Here is a 22,785-nt window from a genome sequence, read left to right on the forward strand (position 1 = left end):
TGTCATAAAATGTAAGATATTACGTTAAATTGTTAACATATTTGTGCATTGTATATAGATTGGGGAAGTCAAAAAGACGTCAACGTAAAGCTTGTAATTTTCGACCAGCTCATGCTATCGTTCACAATTATTCTCAATCCCATTTCACATTATTTGCATTGAGTTTACGTGCGATTTTTATTGATCCGATGCGAAGCTGATGTAAATAATCACGCGTACACATGACCTATAATTTTCCCGAGTTATGTAAACAACATTTTGGAAAAGTCATTCAGATTTTACAGTTTGATATAAGAATGAATCATAACCATTAGCACCAGGATTGACGCTTACTACATAACATCGAAGGTGTGTAACATTAAAGAAATGCTAACAGAATGCTACCGGAAAAGAAGAAATGCGACAGTGAATGTTACTTTCATTTGGAGAGAATTGAGAGAATTGGATACAAAATTGTCACTAATCATATCCCTTAGCGTTAAGCTGTTATGTCCTTTAATTTCACCTGTCGCAGTGCGGTTAGCATCTCTCTAGTACCAGGGCCTGTGTTACTCTATCTAAACATGGCTACGTGAAAGAGACCTAATTCAAATTTTTCTTTTGTTCTTCTGTCAAGTTTGACTGGAATATAATAGGAAAATTTGGATTAGGCCTCGTTCGCATCGCTATGTGTACGTGTAGTGTGTACGAGGAGTAAGCCTTCGAGAAACTATCGTTGAATTGTATTGTAGCTAAATCGGTAATTGCCGAAATTACGATCAGCATAGAAATTTGTTAACCGTAAAGTAATTTTTCCATCATTGAAAAGTTAATATTGTACGAGAACAATAAAGAAAGAGAATGCGAAATGTTTAACCCTCCAGTTCTTAAGCTTGCATGAAAAATACATTAACAATAAGATCATTATGCCTACTTGCTATAAAACAGGTTTGGGTGTAATTTGTAAAGCGTAACATCCTTCAGATTATCACAAAATACGTAGATCATAATATCGAACGTAATATTGTCAAAAATCACTTCTACATTCTCTAATCTGCATATATAAAGCAATTGATAAAGGAAAAAATATTTCCTACTTTGCTTCTCCTCATCCTCCTCCTCCTCCTCAGTGAACCATCAAGAAAGTATGACAACAATACACAACTCCATATGTATATGACGAACAAAAAACCCTTTTTTCCGAACCAACAACAACAACTAACATCGCGAAGAAGAAGAGAAACTTTAATGTATTGGTAACATGCAACATACTTTACATATAATAAAGTAACGTTCAGTACGGTGTGTCGTACATATCTCGAAACACACACAGAAAATCATCATTTTACGTTCCGTAGAGAGGGTGGGAATGGTGAGAATATTATACATTTTGTATTATTCTTTCTATACCGACGAGGCAAAAGGTTCTGCTATGTATGTTAGAGGCATCATCGGATGGGGGAATGAGGGTGAGGTTTTCGATTGTGTGTAGTGTGTAGATATAAAATCGTTGCTAGGTAACACCCCCTCTGAACGGCTTACACCCCACCAATGGTGCACACGTGGGTTTTTTATTCTCGATATTTATGATCGTATGTGAATACGTGTACAAATTTCGTTTGTTTTTTTTTTCTTTAGTTCCGTTCGTTCGTTTTTTTCTGGTATTTTCCAGCGAAACGGTAAAATTCGCTTGCATGTAAAAAAAAACATGAAATAATATTCGCCGGGTTGTTGTGTGCACATGTGTGTGAGTGAATGTGTAAGTCGTATGTAAGTTTAGAAATTTTGTCTGTTTCCTTTTAAAGAACAAAGGAAAAAATAATTTTATTTTGTCGATATCACTGGGTCTTAGGAATTCTTGAATTTCTTTGGCTTGAGTTACAAGGCATTTGAGATTTGTTTGGATTGAAATTGGATTTTTTCACGATTTTTAGTAGATGTTGCTGGCGCATGCGAAAATGTTCAATGATGACTCCAGGTTGAGAATAGTCACAAGATACCGAGAATAAGGTCGTTATGATCATACGGCTGATTTAACAGAAGTGCCTCAGAAGTCAATGAAGATTCTGGGAAATGAGCACAAATTAGTTTTGTAATTTGGAAATTAGGGAACCGGGACCGAATTGAAAAACGGTATTTTTGGTTCTTTATCGGTCAAAAATCGCGGCGAACTTGTTTACCAAATATATTTCAAAATATCACTTCAATTCACGCCGTGCGTAAGTGCGGTCGATATTCAAAATCTTTCGAAGCAAGTCAAAGCAGCGCCATTTTCATACAAGGAAGCGTTGAAATGTATTTTTCGGTTCACTTTTTCATCGACTCGTTCACTTGAAATTCAAATTTTAGGCACACTTACGGCGTGAATTCGAAGTTTTCTGTGTTGACATTTCGACCGTTTCGGCATGCGATAGGATTGTTATTCTGCATCTGCATGTAGATGTTTTAAGCAAGGAGCTTTCTGAATAGGACTCTCAAAAATAGTCGCTCCAATTTTTATTTTCACAAGTATGAGCCATCATGGTAACTATAGATTTGAAGCATTCTTTCCGGTAAACCGCGGTTTATCGATTCGATTTTAATCAGTTTCCGTTCCTATCTTGAAATTTTAGATATACAAATACTAGGCTGGGAAGAAAATTGATACCGATAATTTTAAGATTACGTCATTCACAAATTCTGTCTCACTCGGATAGGAAAAGAATTTATTGCTGTACTCAAAATTTCATTTCCAGGAGGATCTCATCACAAAAAATCACAAAAAAAAAAAAAACGGGATTTATGCTTGTTCTCAGAAGTGTGTATAATATGTGTGCGTAGGAGAGTGGGATCCCGTTCCGACCTGCCACATTTTCGAAAATTCTCTTTTCTCGTTCACAATTTATAAAATCATAAATCAAAGATTTTTATGAAATCCATTTTCATATTTTTATTTTTCACTCCTCAACATATCCTCTCACACGGTCGGTTTTTTTGTGTGTGCTGCATATGGATATGGAATTCTATGTTTACTGATCCAATCCCACAAGGATGCGATAATATATATGTGTACGGTACACACATGAAACATGTTTTATTCCATATAGAATATACATTTATAACCCTAAAGTGCTACAATGGAAAAATAAAAAATAATAAAAACGACTCAGCGCAAAACTCATCCTTCCGCCACATTGCCCGCACCTTATAACACACCGATATATTTATGTATGCAAAAACATGGAAGCTATAAGGGTGACTGAGTATCACCCACATACATCCATAGGAATAGATAGAAGAAAACATTTACGTGTAGCAAAATGTACCCAAAGTAAAAAAAAATTCTGTTAAGATTTAGTATAGCGTGTCAGACAGATGAGAGGTTAGGCACAAAAACGCGATTTATAGATAGGTACGTATACAAAGAATCAGCATCATCAACAACGACAACAATAAAAGCCAAATTCTATACACGATACGATAGTCTTCTATCCGACAGTATAACCATCTCACATCACTCACACACACATACACATCAAATGTATAACCCCATATCCATCTCTAACTCAATGCTGAATTTTCTATTCTCAGAATTTACATATATTACACGGTATGTCAAAATGAAATCGAATATTTCTTTTTTTTTGTCTGTATCATACACTAATGTAAATCGAAAAAGCAAGAAAAATTAGAACAGCAATGGGGTCGTATATCGACTGTATTCAATGGAGAAAGACTCACACGAGGGTTCATAACGATATGAAGAATTCATTGACCACACGACCTTCCCAAATTCAACCGAAAGCTTTTTTGTCCCTCATCCAAAGTAATGTGTCAAAATGAGGTTATTCAGCGACACAATTAGAAAGAATTTAAAAAAATGTCGAAAGGTCTGACAAATTAAACATTTGAACTTGACATCAGGTATCTGGCCATTTAGAGAGCGACGTATGGGCGACTTATAGTGTCAAAATTGACAGAATTCTTTCGTTCTAATGTCAATTTTGACACTATACGTCGCCCATACATCGCTCTCTAAATGACCAGTAAGGAAAGACCTTCCATGCTTATCATGCTTAATGTGGTGGCACCAACCACAACCACAATATGATTCCACTTACTCATATGGATCTATCAGGCATATGTAAATCTATCAGGCACGAAACACAAACCAATGGAATCCATGGTTCAAGGAAACTAAGTGCAGCGCCACAGTTCGTTTGGTGCGCTAACGATTTTTATAGAATTGTTGTAATTTGATGGAATATGGTAGCATAAAGCCATAATTATATTGGGACGCGAATTCGCGTGAATTCATGTGAAAAAAGCAATTCGCGTGCTAGTGTCAAGCGATGTATGAAAATACATGTCTTTGTTAGCGTGCAAATATTCGCATCGCATCCCAATATAATTACTGCTTACTGCGACGCGAAAGAGGCCAAGTTTGACTGGGATCACGGGTGTACCACTTTACCATAAAAATTGTCGTAAAATACCATCGATGTTAGGCAATTGCCGAAGACAATTAAAAGTTACTATAACAGAAAATCGTTGTTGCCGAAAACTATAACATTCAGAAAATTAAAAAACGATTCGATGTTTTTGAACGACATTCAACAGGGCTGGTACAAAAATCAAAAATGTTCTAAGCAGCGGACAATAAAAATTGTTCTAAGTTACACCCCTGTGACTGGGATATAAAAGAAAAATTTGGATTAGGCCTCTTTCGCGTCGATATGTGTATACGAGCAGTTAAATGTTGGAAAAATTGTAAGTGCCAAATAAATTGAACCTGCGTTGCACTCGAACAGACCGATTAAATTAAGGCAAAATTAAGTAGGAAGCCCTAGTTAGACCCGTACTGGGGTATTATATATTTAGGTTCAACTTTATCACATTGAAAATTGACCAATGTCTCCAAGGGCTAAGTTGGAATATGGACATGTTAGGGCCAGGCCACCCTGAGCTAGGGCCGCCTAAGTAATGTAAGGTATATCTATGGCAAACGGTATAAATGCAAATAAAACGGAAAATCATAGGTACTGAACTGACTGTACCAATTCAGGAAGAAAATTATTAAAATCGAATCAGTGGAACGAAAGTCTGCCCTTATACGTGCTTCTTGCATATAAATCGGCTACGTATCGGCCTTTACGGCGTCATGTACAAAAATTGCCGGCCCTTCGGGCGAGGTCGCCCAATATGACCAGTCCGGGCCTGATTGTTGGAGAAGTTGAAGTTGAGAGGAAGGGGATGTCTACGGGTATATTTTATAGAGGTCTATCAATATTTGCAGGAAATTTTAAATAGATTTAGATTTTTTACAGCGAAATTCTTAGTTGAAGGAAACGGATGAGAGGAGTTGTGAAAGACATGACATTGAGTGTCTTATCTGTCGTTGCGTCTGGATTTTTTTTTTTTCAAGATATTGTACTGTACATTCGAACGTCAGATATCACTTAAACTATTACAAAGAATGACGAATGAAGCTCAAAAGTTTGGATGTTTGTACAAGCCACAGTGTTACAGTATTCATCGACGAAGAAAATGCACATAACAAAATCAAACTAATAAAACATTCTGTACATCCCCTACCATCATTTCTCACATACTTTAAATCTAAGAAAAAACGCATAGACAATAAGACATTGTCATCAAGCACGAGTATTTCATAGAAAAATCTATTCAAATTTCCAAAATATTTGTTCCGATTAATCTTTGTTTATACAAAAAAAAACGTCTCGACCGCGTCGTCTTAAAGAGAAACACACTTTTCCCCTTAAACAGTGCCACATTTTCTTCTTCGTTCTTCATTACACGAAACTCATCAATGAATGGGAGAAAATTCATTTTACCACCGACTTTCTACACATAAAAAACCTCCTAATGAAAGAAAAACAGCAGAAAATAAAATCGCTCACAACTCTCCTCCACGTGCTTGTATAGTAAGCATATATAGGATATAAAATACGCGCGCCCCGTGCAGCAATTATATTTTCTCTCAATGAAAATTATGAATGAATTTTACATCCCTTTTTCTACCGTTCGCTAATTTAATGGAGAATGCTATCTCATTCTAATTTCGTCTTCGAGGTTTTTTTTTTCTACTTCCAGTGTCTTTACGTCTACGCTTCCTTCATCGCATGCTTTTCTCATTTTGATTCAATTACTTGCATGTGGTGTGAGATGAAAAAAAAAAGGTTGGAAAGGAAGAGATTTAAATATGAGGCAATGTGGAGTTTGATGCGGTGACTATGAATGCATCAGGGGTTAAATGAGTTTAATTGACCTAAATTTGCAACTTAATTGACGAACAACGAATTGATTATCTTAGAGAAAAAAGTTATCACTGTCGTCAAACGATTTTTTAAAAACATGGTTAAAAAATGGTTCGGTAACTCTTCTTCTTCTTCTTTTTCAGCCTGTTTCTATCCACTGCTGGATGTAGGCCTCTCCAACTTCTTTCCATTTCGTACGATCCAGTTTGTACCTGCAATATTCTTAATTCCGTTTGTCCATCTCTTTGGTGGTCTACCTATAGCTCGTCTTTTATATGGTCGCCAGTTCATGATCTTTTTGGTCCAACGTTCGTATGTCCTTCTTGCAATATGTCCCGCCCAGCTTCATTTCAGAGATGCTATTCTTTCCATGACATCAACGACCCTGGTTTGTTGTCAAATCCATTGATTCGTCATTCTGTCTCTGAGTGTTATTCCAAGCATACTCCGTTCCATGGCTCTTTGTGTCACTCTCAATTTATCTTCGGATGCTTTCATTAAAGTTAACGTTTCCGCACCATAAGTGAGCACCGGAAGGACACAAGTGTCGAAAACTTTGCGTTTCAGACTATTATTCATTTTGCTTTTGAAAATTAGTCTGAGTTTTCCGAACGCTGCCCATGCAAGACCAATCCTACGTCTTATTTCTGCAGTCTGGTTGTCCAGACCTAACTTCAGTTTATGCCCTAGATACACATAGCTGTCGACTCGTTCAATGACAGTGTCACCAATTTTGATTTCTCTATCGTCCCCGATGTTGGTCATGACTTTTGTTTTCGATAAGTTCATCTTGAGGCCAACTTTGCTTGCCTCTTCACTTAACTGTTGTAGCATAAGCTGAGCCTGACCTAGATTCGCTGCTATCGGTACAATGTCATCAGCGAAGCGGAGATTGCTCAGGTACTCTCCATTTATCTTTATTCCCATTTTACTCCAGTTTAACTTCCTAAAAACACTCTGCAGAATCGCCGTGAATAATTTCGGTTAAATGGTGTCACCCTGCCTTACACCTCGGCCGATTCTGAATTTCTCCGTGCTCTTATGAAGCAGCATATTTGTATAAAACTTCATAAGAGCACGGAGAAATTCAGAATTGGCCGAGGTGTAAGGCAGGGTGACACCATTTTACCGAACTCTAACTCTAACTCGGTAACTCTAACTGCATTTAAGTACGAAATTTCAACTGATATGAAATTGCGCCACAAAGTCTAGTAGATTTTTGAGATAATAGCCTCAGCCATCGGCGTGACCTTCTTATAAAAACCTTGGAATAAAATGGATGAAATGTAGTGAATACATTTAGAGGCAGTCAAATTTCAGCATGCATTTACTTCAGCTGTTTTTCAGGTATCAGGTTTCAATGTATGGTTTCACCACTACAACGCACGTGTGTGTGGCAGCTTCAACCGTATAAATAAGTATAAACAGTTCTGATTGTATGTGCGGATCAGCTGAAAAACAGCTAAGGTCAATTCATGTTGAGATTTCATTACTTTTGACTTTGTGTTCCAATGTTGGATAATAATTCATAAAATACGGGCGTAATTCAACAACGAAAACTTCTTCTTCAATGAACTGATCGATTTAATGAGGAGATCATGGTGCGCTGTACTCAATTTATTAATTTTGTTCCTCTGTGTCTATCTGTACTTTAAACAGATAATAATCTCAGGATGAGTATGTAAAGCATTTATTGCCTAAAATCAGGACCTTTCGAAAATAACTGAACTTAAAAGTATCTGAAACTATTTGCTGATCTAGCGATAAATTGATTTTAAATCTTCTAATTTTACAGATATAAAATTAACCAGCCCAGCCCAACAACCTGGTATGAAACATGTAAAACAGGACATGTACCTTCGTGTAAAAGAACACAAATGTTGTTGAATATTGAATTATTACCTGCGACGAAGCATTTCATTTTTATTCTTCATTGACAGCGAATTATATTTTTTATTCGGCTTCTATAATATCCTCTCAATATAATTTATGTTCGTTCGATTATACCGGTATATGTTCCCATCAATTTTTTTTTCGGTAAAAGGGTTATCGTTTTGATTGCATTGTTGATTTTTATTCAGCATTTCCATTTTATCCGTTTCTCTTCTTTGTCAAAAATACCAAATCCCTGAGTATGAAAATACTTTTTAAATTTATATGCAAAACTTTACGGACGATTTAACGCAATTTCATATGCTCTCTAGTCTTTGCGCTTTTAAATAGATGAAAAGTGTGTGATATGAGGCTAATAATCCCATATGTGAATGACAATGGGTCGTTTTTTCAGTGTGCATCAGACAATATTTCGATCGTAAAATGTTTTCTGCTTTTACATGACAATTACATGCATTTGGAGTGTTTTGGATGGGTGTTCCTTGGAGTTGATAGGATTTGCTTTCTTCAACGAAGTGACGCTTGATTTTCGTTACTGTCTAAGCAAAAGTCAGGATCAACTTTTTCTTAAACGACGTCGGAAATAAGTGACGAAGTCGTGATATTTCAACACTAGTTAGGAAAAGGTACAATAACTGCTCGTACACATGGCGACAGCGACGCGAAAGGGGCCTAATCCAAATTTTTTCTTTTGTATTCCAGCCAAATTTGACTGGAAAACAAAAAAAAATCTTAAAATCGATTTTTAGCCGTGGAGCCATGATGGCCAAATGAAGCAAAATGTAGAAGACACCATGATCTACATTTTGCTCCATTTGGCCAAAAATGTGTGGCTTCACGGTTAAAAATCCATTTTAAGAATGTGTGGGCCAAAAAGTAACATTTAAGTGGTCAGATTGTTCTTCAAAAATGTATCAACAAATTTCTCAATAGTCTGCGTCTGACGATACCCTAAACGGCATAGCAAGAACGGCCTTTAGAAAGTCAATTTAGAGGCCTACAGGGATCGGTTAGTTGACTTTATGGTATGAATCTTTATGTCAGATTTTTGTATTGAACCGAATTAAATTCAAAGTGAGTGCTTGTCGAAGGTAATACTAAAGTAAATGGTTATTCGTAAACATTTTCGCCTCCAGAAATCTGATCCTACTAGTCATGAATACTTCAAATGATCCACTTCCGCCTTTACTATAATAACGAATGCAATTGAATTGCGTACCAAGTTTAAAATCCTAAAATTTGACTTGTCAGGCATGTCCACATCTTCTAAAAATTTTTTTTTTCAATTACATTCGTTATTAGGTTATTAGGAACGCAGTTTATAGGTGCCCGTCCGCGGTTGTAAAAATTACGGGAAGTAGCAGGTGGAAAACCGTAACACCACGTTTTGGTGACCGAAAGATCACTTTTTAAATTTGCAAAATTGGCCAATGAACCGGAACCGATTCGGTTTAAATCGGCTTGTATCCCCTAGCGGCAATGTTTAGTTTAGATTCTAGCTGATGGAATTGTTATCAAATATATAAAATGAGCAAAACAGAGCATCTTTTGTGACAAAGTAGAAAGAGAACACCAACAAAGATATGACAACAATAATATTTATTGTCTGATTGTCAAGCGACTACTTGAACTATATATACCATTCATTCAATTAACCTAAAGAACCAACTTACCTGGTTGCAATCGTTTTCTAATTTAATCAACAAGAAGAAAAAACGCACACACAAAGAGTAGAGAACAACAACAGCAACAACAAAATAATAACCCCCAATTACACCCTCTAGTATTCGAAAATATATAGAAAACCATTTCTCTAACGATCTTAATCATTTATCCGAAGAAATAAAAATTTAAATTTAATGGCTAAACAAATTTGAATTGAATGAACGAAAAAAAAAGATAAAAAAAATTAGAAAATGAATAAAAGACGGGAGAAAAAAATGCCTGTCATGTGACAACCGTTGTTGATGTTATATTCAAATAGATTTTTTTTTCTCTAAATGAGGTATCCTCAAAAAAAATCTCAGGATGTCGACATGCCTCCGTTATACGTGTTTAACATTCTTATGCTTCAAGATAGATATTTATGTCGTTTAATATTCAAAGAACTTTGCCCTTTTCATAAAAAGAAAATATTTTCAATGCTCATTGCTCATTCGAAATAAAAGTGAAACTCACAATTGCTACGATTAGCCCCGTACGTTCTCGCATTGAGCAATATCGTATAAATGTGCACCTAGTGTGATATAAGACAGTGATACATAGACCGAGAGTCGGTTTGTCATTCGTTCTCATTTGTGTTTAAATCATAGGTAACCAGTTCGGTCCTGGCCTCAAACATGCCTGTTTTGCAACCTCACGAAATGAGATCAAGCATATTATTGACTTGAAATCTAGTATATGTGCTTCCATCCACACATCATAGATGGGAGCTGATAGTCACGATTGCGACGTAATGGTATGTGTTATCGACATGGCTTATTGGAACTAACAAATAGCAGACTATTCCGACGTTATTTTGGTAACGTCTCCTATTAAATATCTCATACTTAATAACTCAGTAACTAAAAAACGCCAAGCAGGATTTATCACATAGGGGAGGGGAAGAATCCGGAATACTTTTGGCATATTAGGCGAACGCTGTACCGATTGAGCTACCTGGCCGTCCTAACGAGGGTGGGTCCAGTCTAGACGAATGCAATTTGACATCACACTTTTGTTGAAAGTCCTAACAGCTTGGAATTTCGAAAATATGAGTGCGAGTGCCCTAGGATTCTATTCTATGTTTTATTTGCAGAAAAAACCTTACATCTTTTTTGCATCGATTGCTTCCCAGCCTAAGAAATTTTGGAGTGAAATATGCATCTACTAAGACAAATTCAAATTTTGCGCCAAAATTTCATTGGCTGCAAACACTTAATTTACTGGTAACAACAATATGACTTTTATAAGCCTTTAAAACTGTCAAATGTGTTTTTTAGAATGAACCAACTGTAATTCTCAATATTAGACCTGGATTCGCTATTTATTTACACAGCATATCAAACGTACCCCCAATTCGTTCGTACGGGACTAAAGATGAGAATATTGGAAAGACGGTTGTTAACAAAGTCTTGCATCAGTACTCGAACATTTAAATGAAAGGGTTCCTTACTTCGGTCTGTCTTCTCACTGTTGTAACGAACCAAAAATGTATGTACAACCCGATCATTAGTTTTATCTGTTTATGCTGCCTACCAGGTATACCTGGGCATTTAAACGCATCTTTAATAAATTATGAACCGAACAAACGAAACAAAAAAAAAACGTGAAGGGTTACGAATGAAATGTGTGCGCCTCAATGGCAAGAAACGAAGACATATGCAGTGGATTGTATATTAAAAGGTTGCTCCTTTGATATATCTATACAGAAAATTGTAAGTGATTCATTACCAAAATGCCTTTCGTATATTTACAATTATTTCTAGTTACCGTATGCGCGGAGTTTTTTTTTTGATGAATCTTTAATGAGAATTTGTTTTTTCGTTCTTTCTTATTTTACATTTTTGACGCTATGCATCTGACATTATTAGACACAAATTGTTGTGGGCCTGTGTGTACATACAACACGCGTTGCTGTATGTACATATTTATTAAATATTATTTAAGGGAATGATAGAATACATCCAAGTTCCTTTATGCATGTCCGTCCTCGCATCTGTTTAGAATTTTCAGTCTTTCTGCTAGGTAGACATTTTTTTTTCTCTTTTTTGTCAATGATTCAACATTTTGACAACACATAAAGAGTTCACATAATTTTTCCTTTAAGTAATTTGCGCCACGAGACGAACGAAAGGCGGAAAAGGTATAATATAGAAGCTTGTGGTAAAAAATCGCATCAGAAAAATTCATTTTTTCCGTGATCACGATCACCCCACGTAGCCGCTACACATGAGCAATACGGGAATACAGAAAATAGATATCTTTATGCGAATCCTCCCTACTGTCAGTTAATTTTTAATGCAATTATTGGCACAACTGTAGGCTAATAGCCAAGTGTAGACTAGAGGATAATTATGAAAAAATAATATTTGACAATAACTTCATAATTACATCATTATGCGTTGCATTACGGATTGCTAAATAGACGTGTTACATTAATTACTGGCTACTGTATAAAACGTTTTAGTGTCGTACGATGTACTGGGTCTATTATGATCAATATGCCGTTTGTAAAACATGTAATTTGAAGAGGACAGCGTTTTTTTTTGCTAAGGTTGTAGTACGCAATAGCGTTAAGTAGTTCGCAATAACTCGTTAGAGAAATGGACGCACTAGAGGATACGGTCACGCCAGTAATACGGGTTCCTACGGGGACTAACGTCGCAGTGTCTGCTACGTTCTCCAGTCGTTTAAAAATATAATTTTTTTCCATTGACATCTGTTTTCTGATTTGGTATTAATTAAATAATTAGCTATTGAATGGGGAGCGTAGACAGTTGTAACAATAGCCAATTCGCATGTGCAAATGTTTCTTTTAGATTAAATTAGACCCCTGTTGTTCTTATACAATAAAAACTAACTGTTCAGCCAGCCAGGTATTAATTGCTGTTATTATCAAATGATTTCCGACTTAAAACATATTTTTACATTTATTCTTGTTTTAATTGTTTAATTGTTAATTCCATCGGGTTGGCAACGTAATTACAGCGTGAACATGTGTTCGGCATGGCTATTTTCCTCCTACAATCAATTAAAAATTAAAATGAAAAAAAGTGAAAATCAATTGACTGAGAAATTTGTTAATCGAAAATAACAATTTTAATGAAAACGTTAACGTACTCATTATAGGGACATTTGGTAGATTGGTCTGATCCATCTAGTCGCAATAGTTAATTTTCATGGTTTGTTTACCGAATCTGTTTCCAGTGGGAACGTCCACAAGGAAGGTTCCGCGCCTGGGGGGTTACGAAAAACGGACGAATTGTGACCTCAGTTCAACCGAAGATTCGAGACACAAGACTAATGTTGCCAACGTCTGCTGGACTTTCATGCATTAGTTTGACATTTTCTCTTGTGCATCATTGCAGAGGGGGGAGGTTGTTGAAAAACGGACACCATGTGACAGGGACAAGGAGGTGGCGAAAAAACTACCAAAACCGCACACGTCCTTTATGGACGTTCCCAGTGGAAATATTTTCAAAATCAATAGACTTGACGTTAGGACGTGGCTGACCATCATAGTAATGCTGTTGTCATGTAGTGGAAGCGGTGATATTATTTATTTACCGAGTCTCTTGGTGCAAGAGATGAAAATAGGACTTCCATTATCTTGAATTAAAATATGAAAACACTGTCTGCCCTCGCTAATATTAAATTCAACTTTCCAATAATACCAAACATGTATGGGTTTAGTATACGATTAGTGTACCTTTTTGATGCGCAAATGTACCACTCAGTTATATTCTACTCGAAGATTGCTGATGGAGGGAAAGTTTTATCGAAAAATTCTTTTCTGAAACCCAAAATCGATGGTTTTTAGTCGCTGACAAGAAACTTTCCCTAATAAAATCAAAAGTTCAAACGCAACGGAAGAAATTAAAATCTCAACCAAAACGTTGCATCTGTCGCCATGTATCGATATGCAAATGTGTATATTTACCGACACAGCAGAATGTAAGTATTTTATCCAGCATCCGAATGTTAACCCTTTCACCTCGGAAATTATGCATAATATATGCGAACCATTTTTTTTATCCGCCGTCGGTCGTCGGGACTGACTGAAAAAAAGAGATTCCAATAACAGACACCATTGTTTACGAAATCTCTTCCGGATTACGCAAGGCGTTGCCGCCACATAAGCCTTCTGTATGTTGGTAGTGAGTGATGTGCTGTGCATTCAACAATACAGTTGCAATGCTTCAGTCTTTGAATAAAATTTAACAAAAAAATCCCGAAAAGGATTTTCGTGTTAATAAATTAGCGTTTTTTGTTTTGATATTTTGTTGTTGATGGTTTAAACGGTAGTGCCTGATTTATTATGAACCATCTGTTTGAGCAGAAGGAGCATATTAAGCAATTTTGTTTTCGTTTTATTTTACAAAATATACGTTAAGTCGGTTAAGAATTTCTCGTATAAAGTATACTAGCAGCTATTACGATTCACGTAAGGCAAATCATTTGTCTTAGAAATAGTAGCGACTATTTTTGAGATATTGCTTGCGAAATTGATTTCTCAAAATATTGATACCAGAAATCACAAACTTTTACGAAAAATTTCGGGTTAGATTCGAGTTGTGACTTAGTTAATGGAGTGCTTAATTGGCAAATGAATAAAGACAAATAAATTGTGAAATTTCTACACTCAAAACTAGACGAATATTTTGTGTTATAAGTCTGTGGGCAACAGTTTCGGGCTTTTCTGGCATTGCGCTTTTTTCGGATGATCATTTAAAATAAATGTCACGGACGAAAAAATTCTTTAGTTCAGGCTGAGCAGCCCCTTTAAAACGTAAGTTTTGGAAAGATTTAAAGACGACATCGACGTTTGGTACGCATATTTCATGCTATGTGTACGTTCGTAAACAAGCCAAATGTCGCAGGATATGCTACGTTTTTCTATGCATAAACAATAAAACAAAACCGAAAGAAACTTTCGAATGACTGAAATAATGTCGAGAATTTGAATTACAATGAAATATAACATACTTCCATCCAATGCAACCCTTTTTCTATACCCCATGGCGATATTTTAATGTATTCCAATTTTTTATTATTAACATAAAAAATACAAAACTGCCTTCTCGTAGATACATTATTATATACGGTGCATACATCGCTTTGATTACAGGCAGGAGCATTTCACTATTGGAAATAATACGAAAAAAAGAAGCGGAAGATAGGAGAGGAGTCTAATATATACGTATACAAACGAAACGCATGAATAGATTAATAAAATAAATTATTTTTAGGATGAGATCACAGTGTTTAGGTAACCCAAAATTTTATTTTCAATTCTGTCTTTAGTTGATATTTTGGTTTGCAACCGATTGCATTGAGCTTCGTTATTTCGGTACAAATCGAAATTGGTATATCTTGTTTGGAAGTGTTTGCTTTATTTCCCTAAAAGTTTTCTGATTTTTGTGAATTTAATTAATAACTATACTCTCATCATCGTTGAACACTTCTTTTTTAGAATGTTTGGGAAAATTTGAACATTAAGAAGGAATCGAATTTTGGAAATGTTTAAGAAATTGTATGAAAATTTGGAGACGTGTTTCAGGGCTGGCTCGTTTACAATTCGTGTTTTTGAAAAATTAACAGAGCTCCCACTCGCGCTCACTTTTAGTGCCCGCTAATTATAAGTACATTTATTAAAATAAGTTTTTTATCGGAAAACTAAAAATTCGGTCTTTTTTTCGGATAAAACGATAGTTAAATAATTAAATAGTTTAAATAGTTAAATTCAATTTTCATTTGTTTTAGAGAATGTTGTGTTTTATTTTACGATGAAGGCCTGTTTCGGGCAGTAATCCGTGGATGATGCAGCGGTTGAAGAAATTTATTTTTCTTCGAGCGCAAATGTATCGAACCAAAATTGATTTTGAAAAGAAGTTTCTTTTCACATTTAATTTTTCCTTTAAATAAAACGATGTTATAGACTAACTTACATGACATTTGCTGTGGAACGTCTTCGTTGTTTTTCGAAATATAATTTAGCAGAAGTGTTGAAGAAAATGAGGAAAATTTTCGTTGGAATATTTTGCGTTCCCACTCATGACAGCCTTGGCATTTTGTAAAAAATTTGTAATCGGATGAATTTTGTAAACTTACGGAAAAAGTTTGTAACATTTTGGGCAAATTGTAATTTTTTTTTGGAAATTCTATTATTTTTTTTCGAGAAATCTTTTTATAATTTTGAAGAACAAATTGAGAAATTTTTAGAAATCTAAATTAGTTCCTGCTTCTATTTGTTACCTTTTTCTCAGGCGCTCCAAAGTGTTGCCAAGCGAGACTCTCATATATTCAGAGCGAAGTAATATTACCAATCCACGTAATTAGTGGCGAATTCGTTGAGGTTTTCTCTCTTTTGTTTTTATATGTCAGTTTTATTCTTGATTTTGTATGAAATCTTCATTTTTCAAAAATTGAAATAACTTAGAAAGAAGTTTTCTCAAACTTTTTTTCGACTTAAATGTTTAAGAATAAGTGGATAGAATCGAATTGCATTAACAGAATATGTAAAAAATGTTATCAGAAATTTTAAGCCGTTTTGGAATGAAACTAAATTTGAAAAGAAAACCCACAATCTTCAACTTGCCGGGCTGATGCTCTTACCATTAAGCTACCGTAGACAACTTCTTTTCAAACCTAATTTTGAACCGTTCTTTCAAATACTACGTGACAGCTCATATCGTGTATTACAAGAAAGCTGATCAATCGTCAAAAACCGATGTTTTTAAATGCCTGAAATTGTTCGATGAACCGTTTAACCAATTGGGACTCACAAATTTTAATCACAAATTCGTCGGTGAACAGGTTATGGGCGCTCGGATTATTTATTAAAACAGTTTTAACCTGATCGATAAACAACATTGCAATTAAAAATCGAAAATATTTTGTTATTTATTGAATGTGTACTTATTTACATAATCGAGATGAATTTTAAAACAATCATTTTTCTAGTTCATTAATATCGAATTTACATTAAAAAAATTGTATTAAAATTGAGATAAATTATCAACATTCAAGTTTTTTTTTGCTATATAAAATACGAAAATATATTTTATGCCGCCAATGTACACAATTTTTTATCGTTTTTTCTTTTCAATTTTATTTATCATTACGATGCTAATGTCTTTTCGTGCATAATAATTGTTGGAGGAAATGATACATTGTATGATGCTATTTAGAACGGGGAACATTTTATTAAAGCCAAATGAATTGCAAAAATTGTGGTGGCAACGTGCACTCATACGACCAGTACAACCAAGTATTTAGTAATTTTTTGAATGTCTGTAACAATTAAACTTACGATATGCAAATTCTGGGCTGAGCACTATTTTCCTTTTGAGAAATTTGAGAAATCTTTCAGAAGTTTTCGTTTGAAAAACTCTTAGAAATTTTTAGAAGTATTGTCAAATTAGAATTATTGTCAAACTTTTCGAGAAGTGTAACTCTACTCATCTATGGAATGGGCCAGGAGAAAGCCTACTTAACTTACGATCTTCAATTTTAAGAAGAAAAATTTATCAGAAGTCCACATAACATCTTGCCGATCAGTAGCAAAATATATCAGTTTACTATGAATTTCGATGGCAATATTTTTTGTTTGAAACTATAAAGAAACCTATTTGAAAAGGAGCTAAATCAATGAAATTTCATTTATTATTATTATGTTATAATTCGCTAATGTGACACGTCTCAATTTTGCATTTAACTATTCACTTGACTCATCGACAATTTGTTGTCGAAATTAACACCACGTTGAAAATTAACATCACTTGATTAACACGACTAACTGAACCGAAAAAAAATAATCCGTAAATCTGCTTGTCTTTCGGTTTTTGTACACTAAAAGGACCAATCACATAACTTATAAACACTGGCCCTGAGGACAATGCCAATGAATTAACTGAGTCAAAAAGTAAATAAGACAACAATTTCCGAAAATTTGACCATTTTTATTGCAATGATTGTATGGCTGTATGGTAAACAGTAAATATTAGTCATCGAAGTCTACTTTGAATATTCAGAATCAGGAAAACCAATAAAAACACACAAAGTCAAAGGGTTCACAATTGATCATCACTCGAATTCTAAATTTTATTTGACCTCGCCCTCAAGACCACTTTTAGACTGAATTGACCTGAAATTCATCTTCGTTCACACTATCCAACAGTGTTAAGTATGGTTTCCACTCAACAAAAAGTACTCCGTGTGAGAGCTGTGAGAGAGCCAGCTGTAAAGTAAACAAAGCAAAAATTGAAAAAACCCAGTTTTTGCTCTCACACTGAGTACTTTTTTGGTAGGTGGAAATCAAGCCTTAACAACATTCTGTTTAACGAATGTTCGAAACATTTGTTTAAAAAAAAGTTTCGCACGGAGTCCCGGTACGTTCGTACGGGTATTTATCAAAGGAATTTAAAAACGGATGAGAGAATAAACTTTACAAAAATTGCAACACCGAGTTATATTCATATTGTGTCAGTACAAGGTTAAAAACTATGAATTGTAAAATAATTATACCACTTACCGGTTGGAGTTCATAATGTAAAATGTGTTGAAAATAAATTTTTCATGAATAATTTTTCCATTCACTGATTTCAAGCACTGGTAACTTTAGTTTTCGTTTTGTTTATTTATTTAACATCACTAATAATAACAAACATTTTAGAAACCTGTTTGTCCCTAAGAGCATCGACTGTGAGTTCACATTACATCGGATAATTTATGTCTCGCGTTTGATCATCAAGTCAAAAAATAAATTGGAAAGATATGAATAGAACAGAAAAGTCCTTCGCCTCTCTTCAAAATACAAAAACGATCTATCATTTCAAAGAGCAAACACACAACCAACTTCCATCACTTCAATTCCCATTCTGAAAGTTGTAGGAGCCCATTTCAGAATATCTTCCCTGTCCAAAAAGCAACAAATAAGAAAAAAAAGTCTCCAAAAGGAAAATTTTCTCCAACCAACAAACGGACAATTTAAGTGAAAACGTTTTCCTCCACTGTGTAAGGAATTAGATATCAAAATGAAAGTTCTCCAAAAAAAAATATTATGCCAAGAAAATCGACTGATTTTAGGGACGAACAGAACACGAATGAACGTCGCGACGACTTTGCGTCTTTATGTTTTTCCACTTCAAAATATATAGATATGGTGAGCGTGCCGTACGTATATACTTGTGGCCATACAATACAAATATACAATTCTTAGGTACATATACAGTGCATGACACAAAAAAAATCAACCACCACCCGCACCCTGCTTTTTAACAATTTCAAGTTGGCAAATTCAACGAAATGAAAAAAAAAATTGAGGGAAAAATGCGCTGACGATGCTGACACACACACACACACATACACATTGTAAGAGAAAAATGGATTTTCTTTCTAACCCATTTGTCATTTTGTTGTACATATTTTGGGAGAAATATTTTCGATTTTAACTAAAAATCTATTTAGTTCTACCCACTTTGTACTGTCAACGAATGTCCTCCTCTCCTTCATCTCCCAAAATTTTATAAATTTTCGGCAAAATAAAAATTCGCTCAAATGTCCTACTACACAAACGTTTCATCCTGTGACGATATGGGTGCACATTAACACACCATGATAAGTATAATGACGGTATGGCTTTGTTAATTTGTATGTCGTAACATTGGATAATAACAAACAAACAAAATTCCACAGGAGATGACGGCGGCGGCGCTTAAAAAGCACGTGGTGTAAAAGAGGGTAATTAATGAAAAAGAAAAAAAAAACATTGTGAGAGCGAGGAAAATTGAGCAGAAACGGATAGTATTTATACCGAATTTTACAAACTTGTGGGAAGGGAAAGAGTATTCTCGCTATACACAACAAAAACAGAATAGAATGAATGGCATAGTAATTGATTTTTTTTTCATTTTCAATCATTGATTAGCCTATTAGATGGTTGTTAATCAATAATCAATTGAAAAATAACGAAAAATCCTTTTTCCATTGATCGAAATGTACCGCCGAATAAACCTACCTTCCATTGTCGGTTTATTCGGGGGTGCATTTCACATTCGATGGAAAATGGATTTTTCGTTATTTTTCAATCAGTAATTGATTAAGATACCTCTAATAGGTCAATCCATGGTTCAGAAATGAAAAAAAAAATCAATTTTTTATCGTCAAGTCAAATATTAAGGACAGTTGATTTGATTCCGAATCGGTTTCGTAACTTACACAACTTTTTTAGTCATCCACAACTGAATATTGAGTTTGCTTCCTTGAATATTGTATGCTGAACTCAGTGTGCACTTATAATAATTTAATAACAATTTGGACACTGTGCGGTTAACCTTTATTTTTGCAATAGTTTCACAAATTATTCCTTTTTCTTATACGTTGCCCATGAACTGCCGTTAAAGTACTCGGATCTGGAGTTGGAGTACCAACGCGTACTGTCACAGTGGGGACAGTTATAATTTGTCTCTGATTTGAAGGTGTTTTACTCATTGTACTCATTTATCACGTTATGCGCCGTGAGAATTTATAGAAATTCAACTTGTACAATGTGGAATAAAATGAAAATTCAACAAAAAGTAGAGTTTTGAAAACAATCGTCACAAGAAGCATACAAATTAATTGGAATGCGCTGTATGAGTGAATGGGGAATAGGTATTTAAACTAGTTGATTGCCGATTTGTTGCTGTTATACGTTTCGAGTAGAATCGGAGACATGGGATTTCAGTTAAGTTGAAATTCTGTACGGAAATGCAGTTGGAGTTACAACATGTTTTTTGCGATACGGTCTTAGTTAAATAATGATGATCAGCGTAAAGCTTGATTTCCCCTTACAAAAAACCACTCAGTTTTGCCACCGTTTACCTAAACCACGCCCCATTTTGTCTTGTTTAACTAATAAACGGAGAGAAAACGAAGGGCTTTTTTATAAGTGGAAATCAAGCCTAACCACGTCATATACAACCGAATGATTTCAATGTATGATTCCATGCTTCAAATAATATGTACACCAAATCCAGTATCATCACTTTTCGTGTCCTTCGTTCAGGTGAGTTTAAACAGTTTGACTCACGATTCGAAAATTTAGTCAAAGATCTACCGGTAAGCTTCAATAAACGTATACATCGTAACAATTTCCGATTTGCATTCACATGTCGCGTTGCCTTTTTTCAATTCGCCCGTTTTGGTGTACTGAACTGTAATCGAAATAGAAATTTCAAATTCAGAAAAAGAAGCAAAAAAGAAGACGAAGGTAAGTATCAAATGAATAACTCCATTTACAAATTCCACATAAGCCCCATCGCCAAATCTCTATTTATTTGTACAAATATATCCCTATCCTTTTACCAAACGTAATATGTCGAAGTACAAATTTATTATTATTGCCAATACTTTCGGAGCACAGCAAAGAAGGAAGAAGAAGAAAAAACATCATGGGAAAGGAAATCAAAATCGATTTCTCTAGAAAATTGGTCCCCTTTTTCCTGTGTCTCTCTCGTTGGAAAGGATTTTTTCGGTCCTGTACAAAGCACTGGGGGCTATTGAGTATCAGGGGACGCGTTTGTTTACGTGACATTTCGTTTCAACAATTAAAAAAAGACGGAGTTTTCATTGTTTTAAACCAACTGTCAAGTAAACGGAGTGCTAAACGGTGAATTGAGATAACAGCTTAATGCGTAGTAAAGTAAATAGTAAGGTTCAGACCGTGTGCCTATGCTAAGAAATAATGAATCTCAATCGATTGATCTCATACCATTTTACATATTTTCTCTTTTCATTTAAACAAACGGAACCAGCTGCGAAAATCTACCAAACTGCGGAGTGCGTGCGCTGATTATATTGAGACTATTTAGTCATTATTGGTTAGACTGTATTCAATATGAAATCTTAACTGAACTGAAATTATACTAAAATTTTGTCCCTCAGCCGTTTGCATAGCAACCTGATACATATAAACCACCGAAGGGTTGGATTATCGATTGCAGCGCCCTGGGTCAATAACTATAGTGAATTAACGGAATTGTCGCAAGTGGAGGGAGCGAGAAAATTTTGCGTTTTTTCACTTTCAAAATGTTCTATTTCTCATTCTCAGTGAAGGCTGCTAGGAATTTCGCGCTGGCGTCATTCACAAATGACCTGCGTGATTCACAATATGGCATTTTGTAAAAGCGAAATATCACTTTGTGACTCACGCAGATCACTTTGTGAATGACGCAGGCGCGAAATTCCTCTAGGTAATGGCCCAGGTAATGCAAATCCACAAAAACACACTGAACTCATGTTTCGGGTGCGTCGATGGGATCGGCAATTATTTTGAGTTTTTGAGAATTTAATCAGATATCCACCACAGGCTAAACAATGGAAACACAGCATAATTGTTGATCAAATTTTCTCATCACTTTCTCATTTTTTGCAGATTGCACACACTATTTCCACATTCACGCTGTTATATTCCACCATATTCCATCAATTCAATCACGTGTCTCACGCGTTTAGTGGTATGGTAGGAATCGCTGTATAAATGACCGGTCGAATCCGATATTTCAGCGGGAATTCAGATTCAAACGTTGTTTTTAAAGAATAAGATGGCGTGGGGTAATTTGGCACACGGTGCAAAAATACTAAAATACCGCAATTTTCAACTGCGTAAAAAGTGAACTCGCTCACAATTTTACCAATAAGAGCCAGATTTTGCTCGGTTTGCATCTCTTATTGATTATTTCTTATACAAAATTAGTACCAACTACTTTATTTAACTGGAAGATATACTTTAAATCTTCCAATTTATCCACACTTGCCATCTCAGAACTCAATCTTGGTGATCTTGGTGATTCAATTTTTATTGCTTTGTCTAAAATTTATTTTCAATCACACAAAATTTTGGGGGCTCGTAACTTTTCCTTGGGGGCTCGTAACTGAAATATGAAGTGTCTCTGGTTTTTCTTTTGTTTATAAA

The 22,785-nt window shown here is 35.1% G+C and overlaps 1 long non-coding RNA gene across 1 annotated transcript; it reads right to left on the bottom strand.

Moving 5' to 3' along the window:
• Positions 1-7,264: 7,264 nt before the first annotated feature.
• LOC119079775 lies at positions 7,265-22,539 on the bottom strand. Its single transcript, XR_005088225.1, has 3 exons — positions 22,505-22,539; positions 17,960-17,966; positions 7,265-7,274 (listed from the first exon to the last, which is right to left on the bottom strand). It is a non-coding gene; the product is annotated as an uncharacterized LOC119079775 (long non-coding RNA).
• Between the last annotated feature and the right edge of the window lie 246 nt (positions 22,540-22,785).

Source organism: Bradysia coprophila, unplaced genomic scaffold (assembly GCF_014529535.1).
Source record: "Bradysia coprophila strain Holo2 unplaced genomic scaffold, BU_Bcop_v1 contig_333, whole genome shotgun sequence".
NCBI lineage: Eukaryota > Metazoa > Arthropoda > Insecta > Diptera > Sciaridae > Bradysia > Bradysia coprophila.